The sequence below is a fragment of the Aquarana catesbeiana genome, linkage group LG05 (genome assembly GCF_042186555.1).
Source record: "Aquarana catesbeiana isolate 2022-GZ linkage group LG05, ASM4218655v1, whole genome shotgun sequence".
NCBI classification, from domain to species: domain Eukaryota; kingdom Metazoa; phylum Chordata; class Amphibia; order Anura; family Ranidae; genus Aquarana; species Aquarana catesbeiana.
The window spans coordinates 491,543,074-491,568,916 of NC_133328.1; positions in this window are offsets into that span (position 1 = coordinate 491,543,074).

A 25,843-nucleotide genomic window follows, 5' to 3' on the forward strand; every position below is an offset into this window, starting at 1 on the left:
TAATAGTGACATTAAGGGATATTAAACTAAGAGATGACCGGTCAACTTATTTAGTAACATTGGACGTATCGTTATACACTACGATGACGCCCTGCTGGCCTTTAATTGGGCACTTAGCCATAGAGATGATTTACCTCATGTACAAAAAGATTTTTAACAAAAATCTTTAGACTTCTGTTTGTCACATAATTATTTCTGGTATCAGAATATGTACTTTTGGCCAGAAAAGCGGTGTAGCTATGGGCTCTAAATTTGCCCCTAGTCTTGCTAATATTTTTATGGCCGAGTGGGAGGATCATTTTGATTTTCATGTATCTAGACCGGAATTACGATTCTACAGGAGGTTCATTGATAACTTGCTATTCGTCTGGAAGGGCACTGAACAATCACTTCACCAGTTTATGCATCATCTTAACAATAATAAGAACAATATTAAATTAGACTACCAGTACAGCACCGATACCACCAATTTCTTGGATCTGACTATTTATAGGAAATAAGATTTTTTTAGCCACAGAAGTCTATTTTAAAACTACAGATATAAATAGTTGTCTATCAATTAGAAGTGGCCATCATCCTATGTGGTTGCTCAACATTCCACAAGGTCAGCTAATGCGCATCAGAAGGAACTTCGCTTCTGACAGTGAGTTTCAAGGACAATCAAATACCATAAAAGGGAAATTTATACAGAATGGATATTCAGAGGTACAGATAGATCAAGAGCTCCAGAGGACATTGGCCATCCCGAGGGACCAATGCTTGGAGAATAGGATCCATATTGATAAAGATGATAATAAGCAGTGGTGTTTCATCTCAGATTGCCAGCATAAGGTAATTAAGAGCATATTCTCCAGACATTGGCATATTCTCAGGATGGATAAGGTATTAAAACCTGTAATCTCCAAAAAAAACATCCATTATTTATAGGAGGGCTCCTAATTTTGGTGACAATGTAGTTCAAAAAATTCTAGATCCTCCATCCAAACTATCTTTCTGTCAGGGTCGAAAGGGTTTTGTAGCCTTCGTGAAATGTAGAGCATGCCATTTTGCAAAAAACAATGTAAAGAAATGATCCACATATTATTCAAACCCTACAGGTAGAGAGTTTGAGATCACTGACCTCATAACATGTGACACTACTCATGTCGTATATGCATTAGTCTGCCCATACGGAGTGATGTATATTGAACGCACAAAAAGAACTCTGAAAATAAGAGTAGGTGAACACATAACCAATATATTAAAAGGATATAAATATCATAATGTCTCAGAACACTACAGGCGTTATCATGCAAAAGACCCCTCTTCTCTCCAATTTTGAGATGTGGATAGGGTCCTCCCTGCTTGGAGAGGCTCTAATAGAGTTAGAGACCTCCCCAGAAGGGAAACGAAGTAGATTCATTAATTACGATGAGCCCTGAGGGGTTAAACATTGGCATGTTTGTAATTTTAAAACTTTGTATCTTTTATAATGTAAGTGCACTACTTTTAATAAACCGACTACTACCGAAACTGCTTTTAATACCTTAAGGTATTTTTACACTATTGGAGGCTCTGTCTCAATTTCTATCCCCACATGTGTAGAGTGTCTTTATTAATCTTGAAGGAGATTGGCGTGTAAAAGCGGCTCTTCAATAATATCTAATAAGGCGATATTTGCCAGACACAAGAGTGAATGGCAACAGCATCTGGTGAGCTTTATTCTTAACCACTTCCTTCCCCGCCCATAGTCAAATGACATCCATAGGAGGGATCTCCCATCCTGGGCGGGCGTCATATGAAATCCTAGGCTTCCCGGCTGTCTAGGGAGCGCGCGCGCCCGCCGCGTCACTCGGGAGCCGATGCGCGTGCCCTGATGTCCGCCGGGCACCCACAATTGCCAGTAACAGAGCAAAGTTTACACACACAGATCCACGTCCTGTCAGGGGAGAGGATACCAATCGTTTGTTCCCAGTACAGAGGAACACCGAACGGTCTCCTCCCCTTGTGAGTTCCCTCCCCCTACAGTTGGAATCATTCCCTAGGTAACACAAGTTACCCCTTGATCGCCCCCTAGTGTTAACCCCTTCCCTGCCAGTGACATTTATACAGTAATAAGTGCATTTTTATAGCACTGATCACTGTATAAATGTGAATGGTCCCAAAATAGTGTCAAAAGTGTCCGATATGTCCGCCACAATGTCAAAGTCACGATAAAAATCACAGATCGCCGCCATTACTAGTAAAAAATAATAATAATAATAATTAATAATAATAATAAAAATGGCATAAATCTATCCCCTTTTTTGTAGACGCTATAACTTTTGCGCAAACCAATCAATATATGCTTATTGCGATTTTTTTTACAAAAAATATGTAGAAGAATACATATTGGCCTAAACTGAGGAAAAAATGTGTGTGTGTTTTTTTTTTTAAATTGGGATATTTATTATAGCAAAAAGTAAAAAATATATATATATTTTTTTTAAACTTGTCACTCTTCTTTTGTTTATAGCGCAAGAAATAAAAACCGCAGAGGTGATCAAATACCACCAAAAGAAAGCTCTATTTGTGGGGGAAAAAATAATAAAAATGTAATTTAATTTGGGTACAGTGTTGCATGAGCGTGCAATTGTCATTCAAAGTGCGACAGTGCTAAAAACTGAAAATTGGCCTGGGCAGGAAGGGGGGGAAAATGCCCTGTATTGAAGTGGTTAAGGAAGTGGAATTGGCACACATCACTTTGGTGAAGGATTTTGGTGGATCAAGGAGATTTTGTTTCATTATTTTTTCATCACTTTAAGTTGGACTATATTTCCATATTGATTTGCATATGTTGGAGCGTATATATTTTTTGGATATGCCATATGGACACTTTTCATTATGTATGGGTGTTTTATGTCGATCATTTCACAATGTTAATATTTAGGAGTTTTTTTTAGATTCATTTAGTGCGTTACTGTGGAATTATTTGTCTCCCTCTCTTTTTTACATTGACATTTGTTTCACCTCATTTGCATGTTTATTGAATATTAAGTGACAGCAAAGACAGGCGTTTTTCATTAGCGCAATGCGCACACACACACATATATATATATATATATATATATATATATATATATATATATATATATATATATATATATACTGTAATAGTGAGAATTCCTGTCCCTATGGGAATGGAGCAAAAATTGACACAGAGGGGGTCATTTACTAAGATGAATGCACTGCGCTGGTTCAGACCTTAATTGGTGCGCTGGATAGATCCTTAATTCAGCGTGTGAACCGGCGCACACACAGGAGTACCTACATGCGAGAATGTTTCCAGCGCGATGGGATTGCGCTGGTTCTCGGTGAGGTGCATCTTGCACTCGCTGCAAAAGGAAAAACACATCTTCCTATTAAAGCAGCGTGAGAAAAAACGGCATGGATCACCCCCCGGGTGCATGCCAGGCCCTTCGGTCTGGTATGGATTGTAAGGGGAACCTCCTACGCCGAAAAAACGGTGTGGGGGGGTTCCCCAAAATCCATACCAGACCCTTAGTGGAGGACGCAGCCTGGCCAGTCAGGAAAGGGGGTGAGGACGAGCAAGCGCCCCCCCTCCTGAACCGTATCAGGCTGCATGCCCTCAACATGGGGGATGGGTACTTTGGGGAAGGGGGTGCGCTGCGGGCCCACCCCCCCACAGCACCTTGTCCCCATGTTGACGGCATAGTCCCGGGGCATGATGGGACTATGCCATCATAAGAGGCGGGGTCACCCGGTGACATCACATGGTGATCATGCCCCATGCCTATATAAGTCGCCGCACACCTCGCAGATGGCATTACAGCTGGAGAGAGCATTGTGTCAACATCGGAAGAAGAGAAGAGGGGAAAAGGTGATGACGTAGAAGAAGAAGAATGGGCCCCCGCTAGCAAAAGAGCTGGTAGAAGATAGCGGGGGATCCGGCAGAGGATGCCGGAGAAGAACCGGACAGTGACAGAAGATCCGGACAGCGGCAGAAGACCGGGCCCCGCTAGTAAAATAGCTGGAAGAAGATAGCGGGGGAGACCGGCGGAAGATACCGGAGAAGAACCGGACAGCGGCAGAAGACCGGGCCCCCGCTAGCAAAAGAGCTGGAAGAAGATAGTGGGGGAGGCCGGCAGAAGATACCGCAGAAGGCCGGCAGAAGATACCAGAGAAGAACTGGACAGCGGCAGAAGACCGGGCCCCCGCTAGCAAAGAGCTGGAAAAAGATAGTGGGGGAGGCCGGCAGAAGATACCGGACACCAGGAGAAGAGGCCGGACAGTGCGGAGAAGAACCGCACATCGGGAGAAGATGCCTAATAAATTACTTTAAAAACCTGTGTAGTATGTTTTTTTCCTTGACACTTTTCTCCCTCAGGTGAATGGGTAGGGGTACCATGTACCCCATACTCATTCACGTAGGGTGGGGGCCGGGATCTGGGGGCCCCCTTATTAAAGGGGGCTCCCGGATTCCGATAAGCCCCCTGCCCGCAGACCCCGACAACCAACGGCCAGGGTTGTCAGGAAGAGACCCTTGTCCTCATCAACATGGGGACAAGGTGCTGTGGGGGGGTGGGCCTGCAGCGCGCCCCCTTCCCCAAAGTACCCATCCCCCATGTTGAGGGCATGCGGCCTGGTACGGTTCAGAGGGGGGGCGCTCGCTCGTCCCCACCCCCTTTCCTGACCGGCCGGGCTGCGTGTTGGGATAAGGGTCTGGTATGGATCTTGGGCGGACCCCCACGACGTTTTTTCAGTGTAGGGGGGTGTCACGGAACGTCCCACACTCTGCTTGAGTGCTTCCATCATATACCACTGGAGCTGAATCCAAAGTAACACCAACCCCAGGGTCCCCAGGCATACAGCTCACAGAGAGCACCATTCCCCCAAATGCTAGGGCCCATAATCAAAAGGCAACAGGCCCGCACCCAGTCCTCTCCAACAGCCTCTGTCCCGGCCAGGTCCATCACATTTCTCCCCTTTCGGCAGGAAACTAACACAGGAGGGGACCCCAGACGGGTTGACTCTGAAGTTAGTCAGTAGTTCCAGTCCTCTAATGCCTGTACCCACACAGTACCCCAAATAAATTATTCCAAACAGAGTATTACTCACCCAGCCATCCTCTGCCTCTCTCAGAGAACATATCTGCCGCTGGGGAGAGGCCTGGACTGGACCTTCTCCCTGGAGTCCTTTCTGCCGCTGGAGAGAAGACAGGGGGACTGAGCTCACTCTGTCATGCTGTTGGGGATCTGGGCCGACTGCCCAGCATCCTTGGAGTATACAGGTGGAGACTGAAGTCCCATCCACCTTCACAGGAAATCCATCCTCTGTTAGTTGAGGGCAGAGTCCAGCAGTCCTCGGCCCTGTGCCCAGCCCTTCTGCTGGAAACCCCACACCATCTGTTCCGGCTAACTGTTGGAGAGGGAGGCCGACTGCCCCGCCTCCCTGGAACTCTGTAGTTGTTGCCGGTGCCGGGCAGTGGTTGGTAGCACTCTGCCCTGTTGCCAGCACTTCTGCTGGGGACTCTGCATCCTCTGCTCCGGCTAACTGTTGGGGCAGGAGGCTGGCTTCCTCCACTCCCAAACTGTGTAGCTGCCATTGGGGAGGTGAGCCGGCTGCTTCCTTTTCCATTCCCTCATCTGGCTGCTGGGACGACATTTCGATGGTACTGTCTCCCAGGTACACGGATCTTTACTGGGGAGGAAAGCCCACTTCCTCCACCCTGGCCAACTGTTGGGGAGGGACAACACACACCTCCTCTCCCTTCTCCCCCTGTATCTGCTGCTGGGAAGTGATTGCCATCTTCTCAGCCTGAGCCTCCACAATTGCTGCAGGTGTGGGGCAGAGGTCTTGGACCCTCTGTCCGGTTGCCAGCACTTCTGCTGGGGGTTTGCCAGGTGGTTCCTCCTCTACAGAAATGTCTATTAAATCCCCAGTCTCTGGAATTGGTAAAAGTGTGGGACAGAGGTCTTGGACCCTCTGTTCAGTTACCAGATCTTCAGCTGGAGAAGTTTGTTTTAACTCCATAGATGCTGCTGGCAGAAAATCACATGTCCCTGTCAGTGTTGTGGGAGAAAGGCCGACTACCTCTTCTCTCAGGAAGGCTGAAGCCACTGTTGGTGCTGGGCAGAACACAGTGAACTTTGGCCCTGATAGCAGCTCTTCTGCTGGAGGCTCATCAGGTTGTTCTTCCTCAGCAGAAAAGTCTATCAAATCCCATGTCTCTGCAACTGATGTCTGGGGATAGAGGTTCACCATCTCCTGTCCATGGAACCCAGAAGATGCTATCATTTCTGGGCAGAGGTTAGCAGAGCTCTGCCCTGTTGTCAGCACTTCAGGTTTGGGGACGGCAATCTCCGGATTTTCCACTGCCGATTCTCTGGCATGCTGCTGAACTTGTTCTAGCAGTTTCCTGTATGCCCTTTCCAGATGCTGTTCCTTCCTTAGCAAATGGTCCAGATCAGGTTTAAGCTCTGAGACCCCTGCAAGACCGAGCATAGACTCTCTATAGTCTCTCAGGTCCTCAAGGTCAGGTTCCCCTTCATCGCCAAACATAAAAAGATCTGTAAGGCTCTCCCACAGCAATCCAGGGCCGCCAAAGTCATATCCCTCCGGAGAGCATTCTGTTGTCTCCCCTAAATATCCCTCCTCTGCGTGCCATTGCAGAGCCCGATAACGATTGTCCAGCTCTATCTCCTGCTGGACCAACCTGTCCAACTCAGTCACCCATTGCTCCTGGGGCTGCTCTCCCAGGAATGCCATCCGCAATGCCCGTTGGTCACTGGCCCGTTGCTCTTGGGTTGGAAAGCACTTGCCCTGTTTTATACCAGCGAGACGGAGGGCTGCAATCCAGAGCTCCACCCGAATTTGCTGCCTAAGCTCCAGGTATTCATCCTCAGACACAGTCCTGGTGTATGTTGAAAGGATGATCCGCAGCAGCCCCGGGAATTCTGATGCCAGGTCCATATCTCCGCTGGGGTGACTGAAGTCTGCTATGCTGATCTTGGATCCAATTGGAGGTTTGGATGTCCCAGACTTCAGGAAGCTTTCCCGCTGCTTGCCACCAATGTCACGGAACGTCCCACACTCTGCTTGAGTGCTTCCGTCATATACCACTTCCTCCCAGTCTGTATACAGATATCAGATATTCCAACCTCTCTGAGCAGAAAACAAGGCGACACTTGCTTCACTGCTAACATGGACTGTCTATTATGAATCAAAGTTACAAGACTTTATATGCTGTTGGAACCTCCTCTAACAATACAACTGTAACCTAATTAACATGAGCTAATTATCTAATCCTTTATACAGCCTAGGTGACTGAGACATGACCTTTCGCCCAGACTTGTGGTCACCGAGCTTCACACAGTTAATTAACACAAACAACAATGGGTGAAAAGACTCTTAGAGCCACACTAGACTTATTTACAATAAACACATTATAGCAGAATTGATGACATTAGCATTTAACAGTACGAGTCCCAACGGTATAAATCAGTCACCATTCTAATATGGCATATAAAGGGTTCCCAGAGTCTGTGTGTTTTTGGGGGGACATGGAGCTGAATCCAAAGTAACACCAACCCCAGGGTCCCCAGGCATACAGCTCACAGAGAGCACCATTCCCCCAAATGCTAGGGCCCATAATCAAAAGGCAACAGGCCCGCACCCAGTCCTCTCCAACAGCCTCTGTCCCGGCCAGGTCCATCACAGGGGGTTCCCCTTAAAATCAATAACAGACCGAAGGGCCTGGTATGCTCTTGGAGGGGAACCCATGCCGGTTTTTTATTTAAAATTTGACGTGGAGTTCTCCCTTAAGATTCATATCACAGTGCCTGGTGTTGGCGGGGATCCAAGTTGGATCCCCGTGCTTGTCACTCATTGGGAAAGGAAAAAAAATTTTTTCTTTTCCCGATGAGCGAGCCAGCTCGGCGCTGCTATCTGCAGCTGACACAGTGCACTGCGATTACCTGCGGTTATGTGCGGATAGCTTCGCTAAATTGCTCCTGGACGCAGCCAATACTATTTTTTCTATCCGCACCAAACCGCATGTAATCAAAACACAGTGTGTGAATGGGGCCATAGGAAAGCATTGTGTGTGTTTAGCTGCGGTAGAAAACGCAGCTAAAAGCACAATTTTATTCGTCCGTGTGAAAGGATAGGGCCCCTTTCACACTGGCACGTTTTTCAGGCGCTAAAAATAATGCCTGAAAAACGCCCTAAAGAAGTGGCTCCATTCACTCCAGTGTGAATCGGGCTTTCACACTGGAGCGGTGCACTAGCACTTTCGCACTGCAGCGGTGGGGGCATCTGTGGTAAGGCGGCGCTATTTTTAGCGCCGCTTTACTGTCGTTTTAGCGGCATTATTCGGCTGCTAGCGGGGCGGTTTTAACCCCCCTGCTAGCGGCCGAAAAGGGGTTAAATACACCCACAAAATGCTGCTGGAGAGTCATTTTGCGCGCAGGATCACAGCGCTGCCCCATTCATTTCAATGGGGAGGAGCGGGGAGTTCACCGATCCAAAGAAGCTGCTGGCAGGACTTTTTTTGATGCCCTGCCAGCGCACAGCTCCAGTGTGAAAGCCCTCACTGGAGTGAATGGAGCCGCTTCTTTAGGGCATTTTTCAGATGCTATTTTTAGCGCTGTAGTGCCTAAAAACGCCCCAGTGTGAAAGGAGCCTAAAAAAAAGGCCTGCTAGCAGCACCTTTTTGAAATCAATGGGACAGCGCAGCTATACCGCCGGCAAAATGCCGCTGCGGTGGCGTTTTGCGGGCAGATTTATATAAACCCCTTTTTGGGCCGCTAGCGGGGGTTAAAACCGCTAGCGGCCGAATACCGACAGTAAAGCCGTGCTAAAAATAGTGCTGTTTTACTGCTGACGCCCACCCCGCCCCAGTGTGAAAGTGGCCTAAGGCCCCTGTCACACGGACGGACCTTTCAGGTCCGCCTCGGACCTGCGGACCTGAACGGATACTCCATAGACCTCTATGGAGGGTCGGATGTCAGTGGTGACATGTTCGCTGACATCCGACCCACTCCAATCCGAAAAAGTGTAACGGAGGAAACACCTATTTTTCCATCCGTCTGCGGATCGGGTGACGATGGACTCTACAATCCGTCATCATCCGATCCCCGTAGAGGAGAGCGGCACTCTGACAGATCCGTTCCTGCACAGTGTGTAGAGACAGACCTGTCATCTGCCTGCTCAGTGGGGATCCACAGAGCCATCCCCCGCTGAGCAGAGCAGGCTCCGTACATGGACACGTCCGTGTGAAAGAACCCTAAGGCCAACGCCCTTTTGTCCAAAAATCTACCGGAAAGTTTGTACAAAGTCCCATCGTGTGTATGAGGCTTACACACCAGAAATTCAAATTTTCATATCTTTAAAGGTCACCATACACTGGCCAATCAGTTAGATCTTCCATAAATTAGATTCAGTGCAAGAGCCTGTTTGGTTTTCTACAATTACAAGTAATTCTTATAGTGCATCTTCCTATGACCGCTTTAGCCTAATGCTTTCTTTCCACTATTTCAACCCCAAAGTTGCGTGATTTACAATGTGCTTTTTCAGCTTGTTTTCCACTATTGCAACTTGTCATGCCACTAGGGACTGAAAAGTTGCATCACAAGTTCTACCCCATGATTTACAATGAGTACCATTCATATGTCTGTGACTTCAAGTCGCAGCAACTTCAAAGTAGTCCCTGCACTACTTTGGTCCCACTTTGATGCGACTTGAGGTCCATAGACCTCAAAATACACAGGCATTGCTTCAAGTTTTGGCCAAAAGTTGCGGGAAACTCGTGGCAAAAAACACGCAACTTTGGGCTTTCAATAGTGGAAACCGAGCCTTAATGCCATGTCATGCAACTAGTTCAAAACATCGGAGAAAAAGTCACACTGAAGTTGGAGCAGAGTAGTGCAAGAACTTTTGTGGGAGTTGCACCAATTAGAACGGGGGAACATTTGGAGGAGAGAAGTGATCGTAGTTTGGGCTGTGTGAAGTATCTTTGGGACTACATCTCCCGAATTGGCGCTCTGTTGCTGCTGAGTAGTCGCCCAGGAAGCAGGTTGGCAAGATTCCTTACAGAGTGTCTCAAGGGACATCCCTCGAAGTTCATCGCTACTTCTCCCTCTACTAAGCCTGTTTTGACCCCCCTGAGTAAGCCTCGGTTCACACCAGAGGCGGCACGACTTGCAGGTCGCCTCACCGAGGCGACCTGCACAGGACTGCCGGGGCGACTTGCAAAACGACTTCTGTATAGAAGTCTATGCAAGTCGCCCCAAGTCGCCCCCAAAGTCGTACAGGAACCTTTTTCTAAGTCGGAGCGACTTGCGTCGCTCCGATTAGAACGGTTCCATTGTACTGAATGGGATGCTACTTGTCTAGGTCGCCTGACAAGTCGTCCCAGTGTGAACCGAGGCTTTGGGCGGTCGCTGGCTCTCTGGTAAGCCTTCATTACATTATCACCAGGTGGTGGGCAGCACTGGCGGTGGATTACTGATCCAGAACTCCGCATGGAATAACTTTTGGACTTCACTCACATCATAATTCAGAATTTTTATTTGTATTCACCATACTAGCCTTTTCATTATTTATGGACTTTTTGATTTAATGTTTTTCTCACTAGTCATTATTATTAGGTGTTATTTATTATTGATTGCTTAATTCTTTATATTGATTTTTTAAGAATAATTTCACAATATTTTTCACTCATGACATTTGTCCAGCGCTGCACTGTTCTCTTTATAATTGAAATACATGTGTTTTGACTTGTCCTGCGACTTCACATGTGTCAAGTCACACAACAACTTGCAGTAGTGGAAAGAGAGCCTAAGGCCACTTGGGACTGAAAAGTTGCATCACAAGTTCTACCGCAAGATTTACAATGGGTACCGTTCATATGTGTGCGACTTGCTTACGCCCATGCCGTATATACAGCGGGCACACATCTTTATTACAGAAATCCATATTTGGCATGGAAATTAACCATTTGCTCACTGGGCACTTAACCCCTCTGCTGTGCAGACCAATTTTCAGCGCTGATGCACTTTGAATGACAATTGCGCGGTCATACTTAGCCAAATGTTTTTTTTCAAGTTCCCACAAATAGAGCATTCTTTTGGTGGTATTTGATCACCTCTGTGGTTTTTTTCTTTTATTCAAAAAAAAAAAAAATAAAAGACAGATTTTTAAAAATAATTTTGTATATTTTTGTATATTTTGATATTAAATTTTGCAAACAGGTAATTTGTCTCCGTCATTGATGTTCACTGATGAGGCGGCACTGATGGGTACTGATTGGTTACACTGATAGGCAGCACTGCTTGGGACCACTGGTGGGCATTGATAGGTGGTACTGGTGGGCACAGATGAGGTAGAATTGCCTCTTCGGGACCAATGTCCCTTGCACCTAAGTCGGTGATCAGCTTTTTATTTTTATCCTCATGCTCTCAGCGTGAGGAGAAAAAATAAACAATTACTGAGCTTTAGTTTACATCATGTGATCAGCCGTCATTGGCTGACAGCTAATCGCTTGGTAAGGGGCCGGAATCGGCCCCTTACTGGGATCTGTGATCACCCGAGTCTCAGTGACTCAGTGTGCGCTGCAGGGAGCACACGGGGAGCCTGTCCTATGACAGCCTCCCAGAAATTCAGGTCCACGCTGTGGCCGTCGTTTGGCTATAGCACAGACACCAAGTGGTTAATAGAAAAACAGATGCAGATTTCTAGGACTGGCCAAAAATAATGTTTAGAGTCAAAGGCAACTGATGACTTTCTATTAAAGGTCTAAATGGGCCATTAACATGCATCACAATTGAACTTAGCAATGTGTCTTTGCAAAGTTAAACTAATTTTTGCTTGGGGATAGACTGCAGAGGGATTAGAAGTTTTGTCAGATGTCTACACTCCTGACATCTCCCAAATTTTGCCAATTTCTCATTCAAAATTATTCACTTCCTGTCACATAGCCAAACAGGAAGTGAGGGTAAAACCCTACCAATGTATGTCCTTTCCCCATTCGGGAAATTGCACTCTAGCATTTTGCCATGTACATCCCAAATTATTATGTATCTTGGGGTTTATTTACAAAAAGGTAAATCCACTTTGCACTACAAGTGCACTTGCTGGAGATCCAAGGGGGACAAGCAAGGAAAAGAAAAAAAAACTGCATCTTTGCCTCTACATGCAAATCACCAGTACTACCCCTCAGATTTTCATCAACTACACTTGTATTGCAGAAAGGATTTGCCTTTAATAAACCCCAAAATACCTAATAATTTGGGGTGTACACAACAAAGTGCTAGAATGCAATTTGCATAGTGGGGGCACTAGTTAGATTGACCTGTGTGTGCCCAAGGAAAAATATTGTTAGAGTTTTACTCTCACTTCCTGTTTGACTATGTGACAGGAAGCAAAGCCAATTTTAAGAAAAGGGACACAAAGCCCAACCTTAAATAAAAATAAAAAATACAAATCTTGATTTCCCTCAAATGTCCACAATTAGAATAGGATTGTCTTCAGCTTGATTTTAGTTCAGTGCTCTAAGGGCTCTTTCACACGGGGCGGATCAGTGATGCTCCGCCGATCCCCGCTGAGCAGAAAGATGACAGGTCCATCACTGCACACTGTGCAGCTACGGACCTGTCAGAGCGCCGCTCTCCCCTATGGGGGATCGGATGATGAAGGACCGTAGTGTCCGTCGTCACCCGATCCGATCCGAAAACGGATGGAAAAGTAGGTTTTTCCTCCGTTACACTTTTCGGATCGGAGCGGGTCGGACGTCAGCGGACATGTCACCGCTGACATCCGACGCTCCATAGGGATACATGTATGTCCGTTTTTCATCCAAAAACGGAAGGATGAAAAACGGACACACGGATCCCTCATGTGAAAGAGGCCTTATTCAGTGCTTCTAAACCCTGTCCTCAAGTACCCCCCAACAAGCCATGTTTGCAGGTTTACCTTCATCTTGCACAGGTGCTTTAAATCAAAGTCAATGGTTTTGTATTTTGGACAGCTATTTTAGATAAGATACATTTCCTAAACATGTCCTGTCGGGGGGGGGGGGGGGGGTACTTGAGGACTGAGGCTGAAAACCACTGCTCAAAAAAGAAAATTGAATACTTACCACTCTGAAATGTTACTTTCCTATTCACTATCCATGGCAGCATACGCACAATCCATGCATGTGCTACCATGAAGGCACCAGGAAAGTAACTTAAAACTAAAAAAAAAAAAGGGATTTGTCTAAGACATTCCAATCAGCCTAGTTAAGCTGCAGCTGGGAAATATGTTGTATAAAAGAACACACATAAAACATAAAAAATTTGAAACAATTTTATTGGTCCAAAAAAAAAAAAAAAAACACAACAGGACTTGGAAAAGAAGCAAGGAAAGTAGAATACACACATGTATGTTAATTTGAGACACTAACAGAATATGTTTGAGGTTTGACCCTTTTGCAGTGTAAATTAACAGGAGTTAAAAAGGAGTGCACCCACAAATGGACATCTATTAAGGATTAAAACGGAAAATTGTATACTCACCTTTCCGTAATTTTCCTTTCCTGACGCATCTTCATGGCAGACCACACTGGGTTGTGACTCCGCCTCCACAACCTGACAGGATTGGTCTAGCTATAAAAGTTGAAGAGAGATGACCCCCACCATTCTCTGTATATATCATCTAAGAACAGGGTGGGAATCTGTGTGCTGTCATGAAGATGCGTCAGAAAGGAAAATTACGGAAAGGTGAGTATACAATTTTCCGTTTTCCTGACGCCTTCATGGCAGCACACACTGGGAAATAACTCGCCAGTCGGGAGGGTGCAAAAATTAAAGTTTTATTATTCTAAAGAGCTGTGGAATTGGCTCAAATAATGGATCTGCCAAAGTCCGCTGTTGTTAGTTGAGCAGAGTCAGTTTTGTAGTAAGAAGTAAATGTATGTCTCGATGACCAGGTCGCTGCTTTACAGAATGTCTCCGGTGAAACCCTGCAGTATGCTGCCCATGACGTTGCCACTGCCCTGGTTGAGTGTGCCCTGATGCCTTCCGGGATAACTAGTTGCTGAGAAGAGTATGCCTTTTTTATGGTGTTGACCAGCCAGGATGCGATTGTTCAAGAAGTTTCTGGATGACCCTTCCTAGAACCGTGAGGGATGAGAAGAGTATCCGACTTTCTGAAGAAAGCTGTAGTTTCCAAATAGTTGGTAATGATAGTTTTGACATCCAATGCATGAGGCTAGCCCTGGTCGTTAGTAAAGGATGGAAGGGTGATATCCTGATTATAATGAAAAGAAGTTTATACCTTGGGAGTGAAATGCTCCGAGGGCCTCAATACCACTCGGGATAGAGGACTTGGTATGGTTCTGTTATCAGTAGTGCTTTAAGTTCTGAAACTCTTCTCGCAGATGTAATGGCGATAAGGAAGGTTAACTTCAAAGTCAGGTTCCAAAGTGAAATTGACTCAACCGGAAAAAAAGGAGGTTTTGATAATGCATCAAGTACTGTAGAGAGATACCATGCCGGAAATGTGGGTTTTTTCGGTGGTCTGATTTTTAAGTAAGCCTTCATGAACTGAATCACCAGAGGGTGTAGGGCCCATCTAATGTCTGTTTTAGCCGATAGGGCAGAAACCTGGACTTTAAGGGTACTTGAGCTCAATCCTTTAGTAATACCCAACTGAAGGAATTCCAGAACTTGCGGTGGCTCTGGTGATACTGGTTTCCAATTTTTTTGTTGGGCCAGTGAACAAAACCTATTCCAGACTTGTGAGTATGTCTTGTTGGTGGTGCTTTTCCTTGCCTGTAAAAGAGTAGAAATGACCTCCTGCGAGCATCCCTGCTCTAGCAGCCGCGTCCTTTCAATTCCCATGCTGTCAAGTGTAATCTTTCTGTAGCTGGGTGTAAGAATTGACCCTGGGATAGGAGATCCGATGTTACTGGGAGAGGAAGCGGTTGCTGCAGGCTGAGTTGTAGTAGGGTTGTGAACCAAGGCCTCCTCGGCCAAAAAGGAATTATAGCTATTACTGTGGCCGATGATTTCTGAAGCCTGGATAGGAATCTCACGATTAAGGGTACTGGTGGAAAAATGTAACCCAGCTTGAAATTCCACGGATGGGTCAGACAATCCGTTCCCTCAGCCGATGGGAAGGCTGCTCTTGACAGAAATCTCCGACATTTGGTGTTCGCAGGAGTAGCTGCTAGGTCGATCTCTGGTATTCCCCAAGTTCTTGAAAGAAGGGAAAAGGCCTGTTGGCTCAATGACCACTCGTTGTTTGAGAGAAGTTCCCTGCTCAAATAGTCAGCCAGCATGTTCTGAGCTGCTGGGACATACACCGCTTTCAGGTCTATTAGATGCACTTGAGCCCACTCCATGATAGAGCGCACCTTCTGCATTAACATGCGACTCCTCGTACCCCCTTGCCTCTGAATATATGCTACAGCGACTCTGTTGTCCATTTGGATCACAATGTTTTTCCCTGCCAGGTATGGAGTGAAGGCCAGAAGTGCCTGAAAAGCTGCTCTGAGTTCTAGTATATTGGATACCTCCCCGTGAGCTTGAAACTTCCACTACCCTGTGTCTGAAAAGCTGCTCTGAGTTCTAGTATATTGGATACCTCCCCGTGAGCTTAAAACTTCCACTGCCCTTGGGCTGCTAGATTTTGGTAATGCGCTCCCCATCCCTTCTGGCTGGCGTCCGAAGTGACCACCTCTGGCTGTGGAGGAACTATAGGTTTGTACCTCTTGAGGTTGCTGGATCGTGTCCACCACCACATCGATTGCTTCACATACCTGTGTATGTAGATTTTCTGAAGCATTGATACTCCATTTCACTGCCTCAGAAAGGAATTCTGTAAGATTCTTGTGTGCCATTGGGACCACTGGATCATGGGCAGAGTTGCAGACATGGAACCCAGGACACTCATACACACTCTGGCTGGTAAGTGTGTAACTGAGATTAGCCTCTGAATTTTCTGGATCAGGGGCATGATTTTCTGCTCCTTGAAAAACCATCTTCTGAGTGGGCTGAAGCTTGCTTTTCTGCCAGTTCACTAGCCAACCTAAAACTTGCAGGGTTGATAGTAAGATCTCTCTGTGTTGTATCAAGACCTGGTGACTTTCTGCTAGAAGAAGTATATCGTCCAGATAATGGTGTACTCTTAGACCTCTCTCTCTGAGGTATGCGATGACGGGCAGAAGAACTTTGGTGAAGGTCCTGGGAGCCGACGATATGCCGAAGGGTTGGCACTGGAATTGGAAGTGATGTTGGTTGATTGAAAAGCGGAGAAATCTTTAAAAGGCAGGATGTATTGGAATGTGAAGATAGGCGTCTGATAAGTCTATGGACAGCATCCAATCTTCTAGATTCACAGCTAATAGTATGGACTGTAGGCTTTCCATCTTGAAGGATTCTAATTTGATGTTTTTGTTTAGTCTCTTTAAGTCCAGAACTGGCCGTAAATCCCCCGTTTTCTTTTTTACCAAAAAAAGAGGGGAGTAGAATCCTCTGCCTCTTTTACACAGCGCCCCCTCCAAAATTGCCTCCTTTTGTTTTAATTCTGTTATGTATTTCAGAAGGATCCTTCTCTTGGCTGGAGAAGACGGGAGTTTGGTTGGAAGAAAGTAGTTCCCGGGAATCCTGTTCAGGAATCTCCACTTATGACCGAACTTGATCGTGGAAATGGTTCAAGGGTCCCTGATGTTTTCTGACCATATTTGTGTGAATTTCTTGAGTCTGGCGCCCACCCTCGGAGGATGGGCGGGCGTACCTTCAAAAGGACTTCTGCTGTTCGCTAGAAGGGGTGGCCTTGGTTTTTCGCATCCTCAGGAAGGATGACTGTGTGTTCCTCCAGTTCCTCTTAAACCCTTACCCGGTCTGTAGGTTTTGGCTTCTCTGTACCTTTCGGGAAGGTTACCCTTGTAAGCAGGACCTCTTGATCTCTTGGGTCTCCTGTCAGAGGGAATGAGGCCCGATTTTTCCCCCGTTACCTTAGCAATGGCTGCATCTAATTTGAAGAGATTGGAACCATCATAGGGAATCTTGCACCAATTTGTTTTTGATGCTGCGTCGGCTACCCAGGGTTTTAGCCACAGAGCTCTCCTTGCCATCATCGAGGCTAATATTGCCCGGGCCGAGCACCTAATAATGTCCACGGAGGGGGGGCGTGTCCAAGATGGCGACCGGGATGGACGCATAGTTAGGAGGCTCCACTACCCTGCCGGCTATTAATCCTGTTTCCCAGCGGAATTTTATGAATCGGGACCTACCCAGGCACAGTTCCGAACTCACAGACCTGGTATGCCCTATAATCGCCGCTCCGCCGCCCACAAAAAACCCTCTACGACCCGCACTACCTCCAGTGGCGGGAAGGCTCAGAGCAACAAGACGGCTAACATGGCATCGCAGACCGAGGAAGCGGATCCTGAGCTTCAAGAAACAGACCACTTCACTGCACTGATGCAAGCCATCGGGACATGCCAAACCACACTGACAGGCAAAATCGATAAAATCCAACTAGAGATGGGTCTAATTCGAAAAGATATGGACAAATTCAGGACCCGGATGTCAGAGGTGGAGCGCCGCGTGGGGGACACGGAGGACATGCTGGGTGAGCACACATCATCTCTCCGAACCCTCACTACTAAAGTGAGGGCACTAGAATATCGTGCGGAGGACGCGGAGAACCGCAACAGGAGGAATAACCTCCGAATCATTGGACTGCCTGAGAGGGCTGAAGATCCTGATCCAACCGGATTTAGTGAACGCCTTCTGAGGCAGCTATTCCCACAGGCGGCCTTCTCCCCTTTCTTCGCGGTGGAGCGCGCTCACAGAATGCCGGCGGCTCGTGGGCCTCCTGGGGCCCCGCCTCGCACATTCATCCTCCGGCTACTGAATTACCGAGACCGAGACGCTGTGCTAAGGGAGAGCAGGAAGATGGAGACCCTGCGATTTGAGGGGTCCCGCCTGATGATCTTCCCGGATTTCTCTGTCGAAACGCAGAAACAGCGCAAATCATTCGACCATGTAAAGCAAGAGATGCATAAGAAAGGCCTCAAATACAGTATGCTTTTCCCGGCCAGACTACGAGTCCAAGACAGAGAAACACACAGATTCTTCACTACCCCTGAAGAAGCAGCTAACTGGCTAGACACCATCCCACAGCGTTAAGCATAAACCCTGACTGCTACATGTTTTTTTTTTCCCGGTGAGTTCTTGTTTGCTGTACCGCACTTTTAAATTTCTTTTATTTTTTGTTTGTGTTATCAATGGCTGCTGACTACATACTATTGCCCTCACAACTAGTAAAGCAGGCCAGTACTCTGTGGCATATCCGCATACCACACTGTGCAGCAGTGAATGCATGGCATAATATATCCCAGGGGGTGGGTCTCTTCTTGCTCCAGCACCCCCCCTTTTTGTTCCAATACTGGCTGACCACAGCTGCCATGCTACATGGTGCTCCACCCCCCCTGAATGTGAACCTTCAACACAACAAGTTAACCCTGGCCAAAAATCAGCAGCACACATGCACACCAGTATTCACCATATGAAGCAGCAAATTTACTACATAGAGGAAGCGGATGCGGTGCACTTTGAGACTTTAACCCATGAAGAGGTACCTCGGCACATACTCTGTCTGGAGGAGACTACGGGGGTCGAGATTCTACACCCCCCCTTGTTTACACTCGGGTGAACCCTCTCCGCCGGCTCGCTATAACATACAGCGGTGGATAGACCTACTCTATTATATTGGTGGCATAATCCCTCCGCAGGGAAAGAAATTCCCTCTTTTCCTTCTATTGATGTTAATACCCTGAAAAGGGGTAGCTGGCGCACATCACGACTGCTAAGCAGTTTGCGGACTTCCTTATTGTGCCTCCACGGCGCCCTATTGGCGCATTGCCTCCAAGGGACTTTAAAAGTCATGTTTTGTTTGGGTAATCAAACGCACCCAGGTTTGGGGGGTTGCGTGGGGAGGGGGGGTGGGGGTTTTGTTCAACGGTACGCCAACAAATCTATCTATGATGATGCTCATATATCAGTTTTATCTTTTACATGTGTAACAGGAATATGGAATCTAATTGACAGTAGGTCGGATATGCTGGTCCTGCGTCTGGGTCTGCATGGGGGTCCGGTGAGCAGATTAGCTGAGATATATACTTACCTACAAGTATGGCCCCTATTAGAGTGATTTCCTGGAATGTGCGGGGGCTTAATCCCAAGTTCAAACCTTGTATTTTCATATTTAAAAAAATATCATCCGCACATTTGTTTGCTCCAAGAAACCCATCTTACGGGCTCCAGAATACTCTCTCTCAAAAAGCCCTGGGTGGGATCGTATTTTCATTCCACCTATTCCTCCCACTCCCGAGGAGTTAGTGTTCTTGTGCATAAGGCACTTCCCTTTGTGCTTCTGGACCTTCATCTAGACCCGGACGGGCAATATGTGATTTTGCATGCACTGTGTGACAGATTGGAAATGTTAATAGTAGGTCTATACTTGCCACCACCAGCTAAAATGATGGTATTACATAAAATTCAAAATATTATGGCCAATTATAGTACCCCCAATATAATCATAGCAGGTGATTTTAACATGACTCCAAACCCTAGTGTTGATAGGTTACACACAGGTCAGACAACAGACTCGGCGCTGTCCCGTTGGGCGGAGGTATATGGCCTTACTGATACCTGGAGATGGAAAAATCCACAAGGTAGACAATTCTCATGTCACTCTGCTACACATGCGACATTGTCGCGCATTGATTTAATTTATGTTACCGATCCCCTGTTATCCCGGGTGTCTGCTGTTTCCCATCTGCCGCGTGGCATATCAGACCATACCCCGGTTATGCTGGATCTCTCTACGGGTTCGGTAGCTAGTGCGGGCCTGTGGAGACTATCCAGATACTGGGTCACCGATGAGAAACTGGAACCAATAATGCTAATGGAACTGGGGGAATACTGGACACATAATGACCAATCGGCCTCTCCATCAATAGTATGGGATGCATTTAAGGCGTATGCCAGGGGTAGGTATCAGTTTAATATCTCTAAGGTTAGGAAAGAATCGAGACTGGAGCTCTCGGCGGCAGAACAAAGGGCAATAAGACTAGAGACTCAATACACTGCCTCACCCGACCAGGGAACACACTCCGATATGCTCGCGGCATATAGGGAGGTGGCGCTCATTCGGGCAACCTCTTGCCGTCGCTTCCTCCTTGCCCAGACTCAACGTATATTTGAGCAGGGCGAGCGATCGGGTAGATTGCTGGCCTGGTTAGCTACGGAACGGGCTGGTAGCCCCTGTATAGCTAATATTAGAGATGAGGATGATACATTGCTCTCTGATCCCGCGCGTTTTAATACGCGGTTCGAAAGGTATTATCAGCAACTCTACACATCCAGAGCCACATACTCCCCTGAGGAATTGAATTTGTTCCTCCTAAAGATAGAATTCCCTACTCTTACACTGGAGGCGAGTCAGGCACTGGAAGCTCCTATAACACTGAAAGAAGTCCAAAGAGCCATCAAGTCACTTCAGGCGGGTAAAACTCCGGGACCTGACGGATTACCCACAGAATTCTACAAAACCAATTTGGATATAATAGGCCCCTACTTTCATACTATGCTCACTAAAGCATTAACTCAGCAGTGTCTCCCATCCTCAATGATGGAAGCAGTAATCATTGTCATTCCAAAACCGGGGAAGGACCCAGAAGTCTGTTCATCCTACCGACCCATTTCTTTACTGAACGTGGACGCCAAGATCCTTACAAAGATCTTGGCGGGCAGGTTAAACTCGGTGATACTATCCCTCGTACATGGTGACCAAACCGGGTTTATGCCCGGCAAGGGCATGGATATAAATATCCGCAGACTCCATACTAACATAGCGCTACCCCGAGATCCTAAAGTGGGTGGAGTGGTGGCCTCGTTAGACGCCGAAAAGGCCTTTGACTCAGTTGAGTGGGCCTTCTTGTGGGAGGTAATGTCTAAATTTGGATTTGGGAATAAATTTATCAGCTGGGTCAAATTACTTTACCAATCGCCAACGGCTAGAGTGCGTACAGGTGGTCTCCTCTCTTCTCCCTTCCACTTGTCCAGAGGGACAAGGCAGGGATGTCCACTGTCCCCAGGGCTGTTTGCCCTCGCCATTGAACCTATGGCTATATTACTCCGCTCGGCCTCTGTGGTGAAGGGATTAGAGATAGGACCACTGATGGAACGAATCTCACTGTACGCGGACGACACGCTTTTATACCTGGGGGATGATACCCATTCTTTAGTTGTGGCGCTTGAAATTATAAATCATTATGGCGTATTCTCCGGGGTCAAAATTAACTGGAGTAAGTCTAACCTGTTCAGCTTGACTGACAGTGACTCCCCCAATGCCGACCTGACCCCCCTTCGCAGAGTCACCCAGTTTAGATATCTTGGTATTGAGATATGCAGGGACCTAACCCAATATCTAACGAACAATTTATATCCCATCCTCCAAAACCTCATTGCAAAATGTCAGGCCTGGAAGTCACTTCCATTAACACCAGTGGGAAGGGTGAATCTATTAAAAATGACGTTCCTTCCCAAGTTTTAATATATTTTCAGGAACACCCCGGTCCCAATCCCAGTCTCTTTTTTCCACAAACTAGATGGGGTAATCTCCTCCTTTATATGGGGAGGGAAAGTCCCAAGAATAGCAAAAGCCAAGCTACAACTTCCCCTATCTTCTGGAGGCCTGGCACTACCATGCTTCCAGAAGTATTACTGGGCGGCAGTGCTGGTCACTGTTCGATGGTGGTTCAGGCAGAATAGATCAAACCCCGCGCTAAACCTTGAAGCAGCCATAATGGGTTCATACTCAGCCCTTACAAACGTTGTCTATAGAGGTGTAAAAGCCAGCTCACATATAACTCTACCAATGCGCACCACAATACAAGTATGGGATAAAGTCACTGCAGATATAGCAAGTAAGGATACTATTTCCCCTCATACCCCACTATGGGGTAATCCCAGACTTCCACACTTCAGGTCCATCCCAGACCCCAGTATATGGGCTAAGTATGGGATAGTAAAGATTAAGCAGATCATGCCCAATGGGCAAATACTCCCATTCCCAGAACTCAAAAAGACATATCAGCTCCCTTCATGGATGTTATTTCGATATCTCCAACTAAAACATGCTACGCAAGCACAATTCCCTACAGTAGTCACAGTGGCATCAAATATGGTGGAGAGCTTCCTTACCTCGCGGGGGGTAGACAGGATACTATCTTCCATATATCTACGCCTTACCTGCGGTGACGCAGAGAAGAACCCACATCTCCTACAAATGTGGAAATCAGACATAACGGATCTCTCTGACGAACAATGGGAAACAGCGATTCAAAACTATATACCGACAGTGATCTCGGCTAGGGATAGATTTATCCAACTCAAATTCATACATAGAGCGTACTATACGCCACAAAGACTGGCGCGGATATACCCTTCGCAAACAGATCACTGTACAAAATGTCAGCAGGCGCTGGGGACGTTTTATCACGTCATCTGGGAATGTCCTGTCATTCAGGAATATTGGAAGAAAGTGGTTGAGGAAATTAATAGTATCACCAACATGTCTATGCCCTTAGATCCTAGGATTCTTATTCTAGGGGTTACAGAATTAATAACTCACTCTACGTATGAAAAGCTACTATTGTTTTATCTGTGCTTCTATGCAAGGAAGGCTCTCCTCCAACAGTGGAAACTGGCGGCTCCCCCCACTGTGACTCAGTGCCGTGCCCTAGTGGATGCGGTGCTACCCTTATACAAATTGACGTATATGGGCCGTAAATGCCCTCAAAAATTTGACAAAGTGTGGGAACCATGGGTGACCGCTAGACCACTTTTGGACTGAGGCGGTCCTCGAGGATAGCTTTAACACTAACGATACTGCTGGGCTGCATGTATTAAGTATCCGGACCTAGAAATATAGTTAAACTGAAATAATGAGGATAGTCCTGACTTGCCTACCTACCCTAAGCCTGGATGTTATGCTGGTATAGATGAGTTAGGAAATATCGGGACTTATGCTTGAGGCCCTCCTCCTTACCGTATAATTCTGTTTGACTGGTGAACCCTTTTCCTAATGTGTATCTAACCAATGAATTTGATCGACCTGTCATGGTCAAATATAAAACCTAACAAGATGTAATAGTATAATTGAGTCCAATGTGGCCCCCCCCCTCCTCTTCCCCTCTCTCCCCCTTCCTTTCTCCTCTTCCCATCTCCCCCCTACCAACTATAAACTAGAGTTATAATCCAGCACAAATGTTAGGCAGGAATACCAGGCTCCGACCCATATTCCAGAGTAGTATTATGTAGCATCATCATTTATTCTAAATTGAATGTGAGTTAATATTTCTAGATAGAATACATTGATATGTTATATTCATGCTGTACCGTATTTGTTTTCTTTTGTATTATTTTTTGTATTTGATAGAAATAAAAACTTTTCTGTTAAAAAAAAAAAAAAATAAAAAATAATGTCCACAGAGGCTTCTGCGATAAAATCTCCTGCCAATTTAAGTTCCTGTAGGGACGTAATTACTTTCTCCAAGTCTGCTTCCTCCTGGAGAGATTTCTCAATATTGACAGCCCAGCCCGAGATTGCTCTACCAACTGCTGCTGTGGTGACTGCTGGTCTACAAGCGCCTCCTGCTGTGGAGTAGGCTTTTTTAAGTTCCAGGTCAATCTTCCGATCTAGAACGCAACGGAAGGAGACAGCGTCTTCGATGGGTAGGGTGACGTGTCTTGCCAGACGCATCAAGGAGGCATCCACAATCGGAGCGTTAATTAAGGAGTTGACTTAAGGTTCTTTTAAAGGATACATTTTGTCTAGTCTATTGTTTAGGCTAGGCCTCTTGTCGGATCTTTGCCATAAATCCTTTATTAAATCATTCAACTTCTCAATGAAAGGGAAGGTTTCTGGATCCCTCTTCAGGTTTGGAAAATATTTCTGGGTCTTCTGAGGTGCTTCTTCAGATTCTTCCCAACCTATGGCCTCCTTGACTGATTTTGCAAAAGGTTCGACCAGAGTGAAGTCAAACCCTGCTGGTACTTCTGGATCCTCGTTCTCTGAAGGGGATTCTGGTTCCGTCCCTACCTCGATTGCTGACCGAGGAGGAGCCATGGAAGTACCTGGATCTGACCTGGCCATCATGGGTGTAGTTGACTCCATTATGGATTCTCTCACTGATTCCCGAATTAGTTCAGTTACTTCTCTGACATCCGATTCTCTTTCCTTCGTGGCTTCAGTGAAGCACGTGCTACATGCTAATTTATCTGGCAAAGCGGTGGCGCCACATACCCAGCAGGCATTAGCTGTGGGACGGGTGTGCTGGCTTCGCCCGTGACGTGATGAAGGTGATCTTTAATGACGTGATCGGCTACGTCGAGAGTGACTGTGGCGTGAGTGACCACGGCGAGAATGACTACGGCGTGAGTGCCTGTGACGAGATGAGGAGCGTGACCGGCTTCTGCAGGGATCTTCTGCTCGAAGTATGGCTTGACCTTTCTTTGCATCTTGATTTAGACCTGGAAGGGCTGTCAGAAGGAGTCTTGTCAGAAGATATGCTCTCTTTTTTCTCTCTCTTCAATACTTACCACTGAATGCGGACAGCCCCTTACCTTATCGGTCATGGGTGGTCTGCTTGGGCAGTGGTCTCCATGAGCGGAGAGGAAGAGGGCAGGCAGGAACAGAAGAAGTCTGGAAGGGGTTAAAGAAGTAGACAAATATACATAATAATGAGCAAAGGGAGAACCTAAGAGCACTTACCAGGTCCCAGGAGAAATACTGATCAAGGATGGCAGTAGCTGGGATAATGAGCAGAATACAAATACTTGATTTTTTTTTAAAACCAGAGTCCTTTTTTAAATAGACCGCTGCCGTCGCAGCAAAAATGACGCTTCGCGCATGCGCAGAAGCGTCGCAATGACTCCGGCGCCATCTTGGAAGCTGGAGAAAAGGTTAGAACGGCCCCATCTCTGTCTACCGGGCATGCGCAATGCGGGACGAGACGCGCGGCGGCCATGATAGATGCTCTGAGCGCTGTGGGACTACAGGTTCCAGAAGTAAGAAAGAAGAACATATAGGAAGAAAATAATAGAAGGGGTAGAATAATCACTGCAAGAGAAAAAATGAAAGCGAAAGTGGAGACCACTGCAATATCTGAAGCTTCTTTAAAGCTTACTGTGTGCCAGATGATCCATGCTGCTACCCCTGAGACCACCAGAGCGGGGTTTCCTCCATAGAAGCTCCTTTAGAGACTGTACAGGAGGGACTTCCAAACAGGAGAGGCTTGAACCTGCTGGGGGGATGCGGTAAGAGGCTCTGCGATGTCCATCCATCTTGTCAGGTGAGGATAAAAAAGAAAATGGTGAGGGTCATCTCTCTTCAACTTTTATAGCTAGACCAATCCTGTCAGGTTGTGGAGGCGGAGTCACAACCCAGTGTGTGCTGCCATGAAAGCGTCAGGAAAACAACATTAGGCACAACATCTTGCATCTTGAGAAAGAATTTTAAAAATAAGGCAGCACAGACAGTTAAATCAAAGTGAACAACGTAAAAACAACAAAAATTGCCAACATAAAAAAATTTCATGTTAAAATAACAACCACCCCAAAAAAAAAAACAACAAACCAAAGTAACAAATAAATTGCATAAAAACACATCTGTTTTGCAACAACATAATAAACAAAATACAAATCGAAAACACATGTGTTAGAAACTCAATAAGTACACCCAAATGTACTCTCTTGCGCGCAGATACAATCTTGGCTCTTTTCAGGGCAAAGTAAAGAATGCTATC